Source organism: Coffea eugenioides, chromosome 5 (assembly GCF_003713205.1).
Source record: "Coffea eugenioides isolate CCC68of chromosome 5, Ceug_1.0, whole genome shotgun sequence".
NCBI lineage: Eukaryota > Viridiplantae > Streptophyta > Magnoliopsida > Gentianales > Rubiaceae > Coffea > Coffea eugenioides.
The window spans coordinates 5,945,658-5,957,000 of record NC_040039.1 but is presented as its reverse complement, the minus strand read 5'-3'; positions in this window follow the sequence as shown (position 1 = coordinate 5,957,000).

Genomic DNA, 11,343 nt, shown 5'->3' with positions numbered 1-11,343 from the left:
TTCACTTCATTTAGCCATTTTGAGTTGCTTGAAGCCAAGACTCTTACCAGACAGCTCTATAGTTAGTTTTGGATCCTGTCCCTCAAAAAAAAAAAAATAAAGAAAAAATAAAGAAAAGCAAGTCCCAACAATTGAAACTCTTTGGAACGATGGCACAAGAAGAGGATCATCACAGCAAGACGCAAATTGTGGTCAGCACCGAAGTTCCGGGAAGCGACTTTGCAGAATCAAGCTTTGTTAGCCAAAATCTTCAGACGATAAAACAAAAGATGACGCAGCAGATGGCTGTAGTCACCGTGGCCTTTACTTTCCTGGGCACAATTTTTTTACATTCAATTGTCCAACCCAATAATCTTCTGCGTAGGAAATGGTGGATACCGTTCAGTGTGTTCTCGTCAGTTTCGATCATCTACTGGTACACAATCGAAATCATCATCCGTGATTACAACCTGGTTTGCAAAGAATACAATGCGGCCTTAAATCGTTTGCAGCAAAAGTCCTCTAGCTCAGGTGGAAATGCCCAAATGCTTTGGAAGGAAAACAGCGGGTTTGCTTCCTATCTCACTTTGTATAGGCAGAACAGATATATGTACATAGTTCTTCTGTCTATGCTGGCTTTCACTTCCTTGATATTGTATGCTTGTTATTCGATTCTCCATGACCAGAGTCCCTAGATCATTGCCTCGTCAAGAATTTGGGAAGGGTAGATGATATTTGCCCTCCAAATTGGAACTTTGACAATCCAACCTTCTATTAGATGATTGACCCACAAAAAAAAAAAAAAAATATTTCCCATCACATCTCCGGTTGCCAAACCCACTACAAGAGTTTTCTCTTGGATTCTTCCCTAATCCCCATGTAAACCAACGCATCCTTCTTTTCTACCTCCGTCCTCTCTACCATTCACTAGTTTTGTAGAAAAATCCACCCCTATTTTCACAACCACGGCTACCTCATCTTCCTTCCACCTAATTCCAAAGCGTTGCAGACTCCCAACATCATAGGGTGGCAGTATGTCCCAAGTCCCAGTGTGCTTGAAGCAGGACTAATCTTATTTATACCCATCAATTAATTGATGGGAATTCTTGGGAAATACTTGGGTACCCAAACACTCTTCTTTGTGTTTTTTGCAGCAACTGCAGTTAGTGAAGTTTTTAAAGGATGCACTATATTTGGAAGCAGAATAAGAAAACGAATAGTATATAAGTGTTTCGCGTAACTTGGGTTCAAAATTCAGTCTAGCTTCTTGTTAGTTTGTTGCCATTGTATGGATAACATCAGTAGTGTAGTTCTAAATTAGTGTCTTCCAACAATCTTTTTGGCTATTTACCTTCGTATTTTTTGTCAATGAGAAGATGAGAGCATTGGTATTATTTTTCATGTGATTATCGAGTCAACATTGAGGTTTACTATTCAATCTAAAAGTCTGAAGTATGAGAGCCTTCCTAGAATTCTTGATCTGTTTCAATATGGTAGAGTCTCATTGATGACAAGTTCAGCATACAAGTAAATATAAATTATCTGGTAAACCTTCATGCTAGAAGTAAATGAATAAACTTTGATGTTGTTACTGAAGATATGGGGAATAAAGTAAGGTCATGTGGTTAGAAATTCTTTTGTTCTCAAATTCTGCTCTTCTTTCTCTTCTATATTGCAAGGGAAACATTAAGATAGTAATTCTAGATTTAGTTTCAAATTGGACCATCTAGTTACCTAGGCAAATGATTCTGCAAAATTGTTGGCCGCTAAGTGAAATAAAATAAGGAAACTGTGTTATTTTTTATTTGTTCAAGCTAAAGCATTTCTTTATAATAATAAATACAGTCTTTTTAAGTCTTTATAGGACTTATTTTTTCCTTAACTAAAATTTAGCAACATTGGATATCAAAGATTAAAAATATATATACATAAAAAATAAATAAATAAAATTTTAGGAAAAAAGAATTCAAGAAAATATAAATTCACAATAAGACTAAAAAAATTTAATAAATAAAAAATTAAAGTTATATGAAAAATAAAAAAGAACTAAAGAAAAAAGAATACAAAAAATAGATTTGGGTACTAATAGGGATGACAATTGGAGCGTGTGCTTGTGGGGGGCTAATGGGACGGGTGGTGGGGCGGGGCGAGGGGAAAATTTTTCCCCCTTTTAGAAAAGAGGCGAGGGGCAAGGGAGTATACCACAGCCCATCCCCCACCCCACCACCCATTAAAAAAATTAATAAATGTATATACATATATATGTATGTATACAATTATATATAATATTTAATTTAATTAGTTACAAATTTATAATAATGATATTATTAGTTATATGTATTATATAATGGATATTAGTATGTATAATATAATTGATATTATCAATTACACTAATAATTATACATGTCTACTAATAGAAATTATTAATTAGTTTATTAAATTTACTAATATATTTATACTAAATTCTTAATATAATAATACTTTTTCTAAAAAAATACAATAATGATTTAGTAATTGTATTTGTATTAAAAGTGAAAACTTGACTACTTTAGTTGTTTTTGTTTCATTATGTTGGATTGTAATCAAAAAACTTTTGTTTGATTGTTTTTATGAGTTTCAATTGTGAAATTACAATAGATAATAACTTGATGATGTGTTGATATTTTAGTACTTGATTATTTACTAAAATTTAACTATAATAAAGTTATATAACAAATTTCTATTAGCCCCCACGGAGGCACCCGCGAGGGAAGCGAGGTGGGGTAGGGAGAGTTAGTGGGCAATCCCCTGCCCTCCGTCTCAACCCCGCCCTGCTGCCATTCCTAGGTATTGGGTGAGATCAATCTAAACTCATCCCAAAGAGACTGTCCAAATTAGTTCCAAATCGCATATAGGTAAGATTGGTACTAAATCCATATTATTTGGTCCTATCAAACTTAAGCAAATCCTGCCCATCTCGCCGATTTTGCCACCTCTAAGTGCTACTTGCCAGGAGATGATACCATAGTGTTTAAAATGCTATTGGAGTATGCTTCTCGAGCATCCTTGGCGGACAAAATCTATGAATCAGGTGCCAAATATGAAGTTAAGCTTCTATACCACGTCTATTCCTGAGGGATTGAACCGCATCCAAGAAGCTTATTATGTGCATCACTACCTGAAGCTAGATATCGTTTTGCTACCACGGGAAGTAATTGTTGGGATTCAAATGCCGAATATACAACTATTAAGATTTCAAGTACACAATAATTTAATGACAATCAAACCATAAACATGAAAGATAAGTGACACACAAGATTTAACGTGATTCGACTTTATCACTAAGATTACGTCCAATGAGAGAAACTTATTCTTTATTATGAGAGAAAAACTTTGTACAATAATGCAACTTAAACCCAAACCCAACTCTTGTATACCATCTTTTATCTTTCAAGAACCCTTTCTCAACTCATATATAAGGTTACATATTGCTTTTATGTGCCTGTTATAGACACTAAAATTTTAATAATTTATTTTACTTCATTTTATTTTTTTTATTTTTTGTCCATTTTATTATTATTATTATTATTTTACTTTGTTTAAATTTTATTTGTTGTACTACCATTTATTTTCTTAAGAAAATCACTATTCAACTCCTTTTAAGAAAATTAGGTAGAAAAGAAAAAAAAAAGCAAGAAAAGAAAAGAAAAGAAAATTGCAGATTTTGCTAAAACAAAATATCAATCAATCAAAAATCAAAAAATCATTTCAAATTCATTTTTAGAAAATTAGAAAGAAAAGAAAAAATAAAAAAGAAATTTTTTTTATTAAAATCAGATTTTGTAAAAAAGAATAAAAATCTTCACGCGCGTCTTTTCCCTTAAACTGGTACAAAAACCAGCGACAAACCAGTACAGATTGCAGCTCCATTCGATCCCCATTTCAATTCTTTTTTTTATATATATTTTTTGCTTTCCCTCTAAGCCCTTAGTACATGGCCACCTGGCCTTAATCCAAAACATCAAGAATCTTCTGGAGTTAAGCCAATCTAATGGCTCAAGAATTGGCCAGAAAATGCAACAAATCTACACCTTTGATGCTAGGGTTGTGGGGAGCTAAAAGGATAAAAATGCAGCCTTAGAGGACAACAAGAACAAGAGGAGAGGCGGCGGAAAAGAAAAACACAGAAAAAAAAAAACGAAGAGAAAAACGAAGGAAATTTTTTGCAAAAATTTTTTTCGGAGGAAACAGTCAATCCGACCAGCCATTTTCGTGTTCAATTTTCTTCTTAAATACAGCCCTGTTCGAGGAGATTTTGATTTCGGCGCAATACACAAACTCAATAGAGGAAGTTTCATTCATAAACTTTTTCGAAAAAATGCCAAAAAAATCCTTTGAATTAAGCCCTCAAATTGCTAGGTCATCATCACTGTTCTCCATTGGCGCACCTTCGAAGATCCAGCAGATCCATCTGAGTCTTTTTCTTTGGTCATCTCATGCTTTGTTTTGTTTTTTTTAAAGTGTCGAAGGTAATCTTCTCATCCTTTTCCATTCAAATATCGTTAGATTTAGATCAGAAACAATGAGATTTTGCTACTGTATCTTTTTAGTTATTTGTCCTCTTTCTATTGTCTTCTTTTCTTCTTCCCCATGTTCTTACAGGACATTGGTTTAAAATCCCCTCTGCATGAGTGGATGTTGATTTCATGCGCTTGAATGTTTAGATTTTGTATCTGGACTTGAATCTTGACAAAGCCGTAGACATATTACATCCATGGTTCGCAATATCGGTCGATACCAATACGTATCGGTCGAATCGTAACTAGAACGGAGAGGACCGGTATGATACCAATCTCCGAATCGCAGATATGATATGACAACTCGCTCTGACTAGATCGATATTGGCCGATTCGAATCTGTGATGCATGATATCGGTCGATATATCCGAGTCAACTAGGAGTCTACTCGAATATTTTTTTAAATTGTGCTTTTTTTGGTATTTTCTAATTTTAGTAATTTTTTCAAAAATTTTGGAAACTTTCATGTGCTATAATGTGCGTATCACCCAATATTCAACCGATATGCCGCGACGGATGTGAAACAATTAAGACCGTGACCCGCGATGACGAACCATGATTACATCCATGTACTGAGCTAAGAAAATGCAACAATCCTTCGAATCTGATGCATGGAAATCTTTCTGTATTTGGATGATCAAGAGCATTGTAATATGTTTTGTCTAAGTTTTGCCCCTCGCATGCAAGAAGTTATAATAGTTTCACCTTGATGCACCATTCAGAAGTTATGTTTGATTGTGTTGAATCAGTTGCAAGCAAAAGGAGAAAAAGAAGAAAAGTTGCAGAAGCTTTCTTCAAATCAGATTGCATGCAGGTCTTGAAAAATTGCATTTTTGACCCTAACTTTTGCTTAATTCCATTATAGCCCAAAATCTGGAAGATATGAATCAATTTTGCCCCTTTTAAGTTTTAATCCTCTTTTTTATATTTCAAGTAGGTTTTGGGCAGATTATTTCTGTGATTTGAGAGTATAATTAAACCTTAATTTGTTTTAGTGGATTCATTATCTTGTTGGGTTTTGGTAAAATAAGTGGGTTAAGGTTTGGTTTGGTTGGGTTTTGGTAGAAAAGTCTGGCTTATTTTGGTTGGGTTTTAGAAGTGGGCTTTAGTTTATTTTTTGGGTTTTGGCATGGGTTTGAGAGGTTAAAACCCATGCTTTTTTAGTTGGGTTTGTTTGGTTAAAATTATGGGCTAGCCTATGAATATTTCCTTGGACATTGGGCCGGGCTTGGGAGGCTTTGGCCCAAAGAAGAAATAAAAATGGCCCAATGGCCTTTTGATAGGAAAATCTGCTAACGAAATTTACAGAATAGTCTCTATACTTTCCTATAATTATCTTATGGCTCTAAAATCTTTAATTTTCTTTCAATTAGGTCCTAATCTAATTGCAATTTGTTCCCTAAACTTTATTTTTCTTTAATTTTGGCCTCTCAATTTTTAATAATTATATTTGGACCCAAAATTTTTATAATTTTTACTATTAGGTCCCTAGTAGCTTTAATTTCTAAAATAGAAGTTGTTTATCTTCTTTAATTGTTAATTATACTTCATTTAAATGCTTTAATTGATAGATTTCATGATTGTTTTCATTTTTCTGCAATGATAAATGATTTTGCACTATATTTACATGTTATTCCTTTTATTTGTTAATTAAATTGGTGCAAGAATGTTTTGTTGATTTTGGAGTATAAATAGAACAAATCCAACCCCATTTAATTACTACTTCAAGGGACGTATCTTCTTTTTATTATTTTAAACCCTTTTATGTGCTCCTATGTGTTTTTATGTCTAATTACATGTTTATGAATGTTTTTCTTTATTTAATTGTTTTATTTATTTTTAGTTTCATATATTTAATTTTTGATGATTATTTGGGAGGCATTTAAATGTCAAATTGTAATAGATAGGTATTCAAAACATGTATTTAGTTAGGCTATATAATAGATAGCTTTTAATTTTGTCAAAAATGTAATTAATTAGATAAATGTAATAGTTAGGTTATTATTTTTAAATTTCCCCCCTTAGATTGTAGTTAGAGCCCCAAATGTAATAGTTAGGTTTTTTGCGCGCGTTTATTTGCTTGCATGTTTGTGTGCTTACGTGTTTACTTGCTTTCTTTAAGATTTTTACATCTAGATATTATGCTTACGTGCCATGTACTTTATGTGTTTACGTGTTTATTTACTTTAATTATGTTTTATATGATTTATTTAGTTATAATAAATGCATGACATCACCACACTAGTCCAATGTTAATTGTGGCCCTTCTTCCCGATTTCTCACTAGTCTAACGCTAGTGAGAACTTATAGACATGGGCTAATCCAATGCTAGACCCTTTAACCCATTTTTGTGCTAGAATCATATGTTTGCATATTTTTTATTTTTGGATCCTTTTTCTCTTCTTGCTTGATTTTCTCCTATAAATTATATCGCTTATCCCTATGTGCACGAAACATGACATTTAAACTTGCATTCCATTTAAGAAATTAGAAATAGATTAGGTCATTTGCTTGATTAGATTAAAAGAGTCCCCTTTTAATATGGGAAATGAACGAGTATAGTTACTTAGCTTTAGCACGCTCGTATCTCCTCTATAAAAAGGAAAATTGAGTCACGAATCTTAGTTTCCTGTATCCATCGTATTGCATTCCTTTCTTTTAGGTCACGTATACTCATATATTATAATTTTTCTGTTTTTTTTTAGTCTCATCTTTTGTATATTCGTGACCTCTTCTAAGAATCATTTTTGGGCATCACAATTAATGTGATTTGCGTCAAATAAACTTTAAAGATACATTTTGACCATCTTGATACTCATTAGATCTAGATCTGTATGCCACCTTGTGATCTACCAACCCCCACCTATTTATAAGTTACATTACTTGGCCAACATTTAAATAATAACTGGAAATAATTACTAATTCCTAATCACATATAGAGTAGGAATAATTTCTAATTTCTAAACTTATACAAATAAAATATTTGTTAGCTACTACTTCAAGTAATTAAAGCCAATTAGGATACTAGTTACTTCCATACAAAACAAGAAACTTGCCTAAAAGAAATTTAACTAATTTTCTAACAAATCTCCACCTTGGTAGATATTTTTTTAGTAATCATTTGCTTTTAACTATCAAATAATATAGTATTGAACTACACATCTGAGTCAATACAGGCCTGACATTTAATTGATTCAATCAGAAAATAAACATGTGTAGTTACCCCAAATCTAACCTCCCGTTGACTCGCGAAAAGGTGTCTCAATTCACTATCTCCCTTCGCAGGATTTTTTCTCAACACCACTTGCAATTCAGGATCACCTTCAGTTAGCTCTATTTTCAACTATTGAGCCAACCAAATGGTTAGATCACTATACCTCTTCTCATCCTTAGGATTGTTTGGTCATGCGTGGTTTCCAAGACTCCACCTGCAACGTAAAACTCGTAACTATTAGAGTCTTTTGGCATTTGGGAATTATATTCCTTTATTTCTTTAGAACATATATAACACCATCTAAAGAACATAATATGAATCTAACAATCATTCGGGATGAAGTATCAACTATTAGAGTTGTGAAAAGTCTCCGTTGATTCATGTCTAAAATCAACATTGGCCTCTACCTTTTCCTTGACCATTGAATCATCTGTCTAGATTCACACCGTCAAGTATCTCCATACTTTCCGACTTCTCATCTTTCACTTCAATCATACTTGCCAAACTCTTGAAACAAGGATATCATCTACTAAATTATTCAATTGGTAACAACTACTAATCTACTTGATTTCAATAGTCAATCAGGATCTAATCACAAACCTCGCTCTGATACTAGTTTGTTGGGATTCAAACACATAATACACAACTATTGAAATATCAAGTATACAATAATTTAATGACAATCAAATCACAAGCATGAAAGATAAACGACACATAAGATTTAACGTGATTCAGCGTCATCATTGAGCCTATGTTCACACAGAAAAATTCAATCTTTATTATGAGAGGAAAACCCTATAAAAAATACAGTTTAAACTCAAGTCCAACCCTTGTATACCATTTCTTGTCTCTCAAGAACCCTCTCTCAACACATGTATAAGGCTACACGTCATTCTTCTGTGCTACTTTGTATTATACCAACCCCTACCTATTTATAAATTATATTACTTGGCCAACATCCAAATAATAACAGGAAATAACTACTAATTTCTAATTTTATACAGGATAGGAAATAATTTCTAATTCCTAAACTTATACAAATAGAAAATTCCTTGGCTACTATTTCAAGTAACTAAAACCAATTAAAAAACTAATTACTTTCACATAAAATAAGAAACCTACCTAAAAAAGATTAAACCAATTTCCTAACAGTAATAGTGCAAAATTGACAGCAGAGGTTTGTGATTTTGGGATTGTTAAGAGAGAGGATCAGCAAAGTGAAGAGTTGAAGTTGGCATTGTTCAAAGTTGCAGTCGAGTTTGTCACCGTTCCACATCATTTGCCGCCGTATAAAGATTACAGTTGCGACAAGCCGCTTGTTCACCACGTAAATTCTGCACCATCAGCATTTAGTTTATCACAATCTGGCATGACTCAAAGATAAAACCTAATATTAATTTTAGTTCCTCTTTTTCTATTAGAATGAAAAGGGAAAGATAATGAAGGGATTGATGACCATTTCCTAAACCTTTGTTGTAGGGTCGGTGCCTGACATTACGTTTTCAACCTCAACAAGCCAATACTGCTAATATAGTTTCGCATATTAGAGGACGAAAGAATGCCATATACATCTGCTTTACTCATGCACCTACAGGCCAATTTCCATGGCCCCTGAGGGAGACAATTAGATTTTTGCATCTCAACAATTAGGCACGATTTGATTGAATATAGATATATCATATTCTGAACCAGGCATGAATTAATTCCTTTGCTTTTAGAAGAGATGTGAAGATACGGGCGATTATATTTGATTATCGCACCTAAGGCGCAACCTATAATTAAACACCACAGAAGTGTAAATCCTCTTAATGAGAGGAAGGCTACAAATCGGAGAAACCATGACACTAATAGAGAGAAAAATCCAAGTCTCATTCGTTGTAGATAGAAGAATGAAACAGCTAACTTAGAGGCCCGGAGAGGATTTGTTGCAAAATTGACTAATGGGCGGTTGCAAGATTACTCGTGAAAGAGCAAATATTAAACACTATCAAGTGAAAGTGAGAAGAACAAATGCATACCACTGGCATACAATAAATCAGAAGAACTTCAACCAAAGCACATCTAACTGAAAAGGAGAAACTTTGGTGAACTACCCAAGCCAGCTATCAAGCAACACAAAAACAAAGGGTTCCTAGGTTTTGAAGCTTTGGAAGATATATAAGGAAAGAAATGAATAAGAAAAAAAGGTTGAAAGGATGAGAAAAGAGATTGGAGATTTGGAAAGCAAGAGGAAGGTATCGGTTGGGGTTGTATCCACCCTAAATTAATTTGGAAGGGAACAACTCAGCAACTCGAATGTGCAAATGATATGACTCGACAAGAAGACAACCAAACGATGAAAACCACCACAAATCTCCTCCACTGTTATTCTACAGGTTGAATTAGGCCTCATCCATTACGCGAGTTTGCCCAGATTTTGCATGTGAAATATTTAGGAAAGGGTGGTTAGAATCGGTTAGATTGATTGAGGGAATGAGGAAGAAAAATTCTTACATAAAAGTGAAATATTTAGGAAGGGGTGGTTAGAATCGGTTTTGTAGCTAGAAAGAATTCTATATACACATGTTCTGTGCTAATCAGTTGGACACAGTTCAACAAAATCAGCAGGTACTTGTTCTGCTCTTTCAGCAAAAGGAAGACGCCCTGGCATGACCTCCCCTGATTCTGCAATTTAGATGCAGCGCACTATTCACGCCATCATTGGTTCCTTTCTGCTGTTACTGAAGAATGAATATTTTGGAAATTTACTGGCTTTTAACTTCAAAAAAAAAAGGGTAAACAGGCCTAGCTAAATCACTTACATGTTGTACACAAATAGGAGAACACAAAGCTAAAACAAAGAATATAGTCTGTATTTCTATTTCAAGCATTCATGCAGCAAGTATAACAAAAACAATGCTTAAAATCAACTAAATCTCACTTGGCCTTCATACATTTTCAACATTCCTCCATTCATTTTTTTTTAATGCCCTTACCTCTCTTCCTTATTCTCTTCCCAACCCCAAACTGATAGGCCAGGGGCTCGGACCCCTGACCGGTCAGTGCGGAAGAGCCTTAGTGGCCCTCCCCCTGGCCACCAGCCCAAGATACAATAAACTGATAGATATCATGGGCTTGTGCCAGTATACCAGTATGCTGTTGATTTGAACATTTGTAATGAATCCTGCCCCTCGCAACCAGCCCAGGATACAATAAACTGATAGATAACATGGACTTGTACCAGAATAGCAGTATGCTGGAATCAAAGTTGATTTGAACATCAGTAATGAATATTATGTGGTAGTCATGATAGTTAATGGGCTTGGATTCCACCAACTTGTCTCCCAGATATACCTGCTCAATGGAATGACGTACAGAATGGAATAAATCTCAACAAAGAGACTGCATTTACAATCTTCAAAAGGAAAAAGCATGAGGAGGTTTGGGGTGAAAGGCCTGATAATATAGAGGACTATCAGTCTATCAAAGACGGACACTTGTTGGTTTTATCAAAAATGAATCATAAGGTACTATTCAAAGCCCAGAAATATAAGTGACATCATATAGTGATGGCTACAAATAAGATGAATGCCCATGGTTTCATTAAGGTGTAAT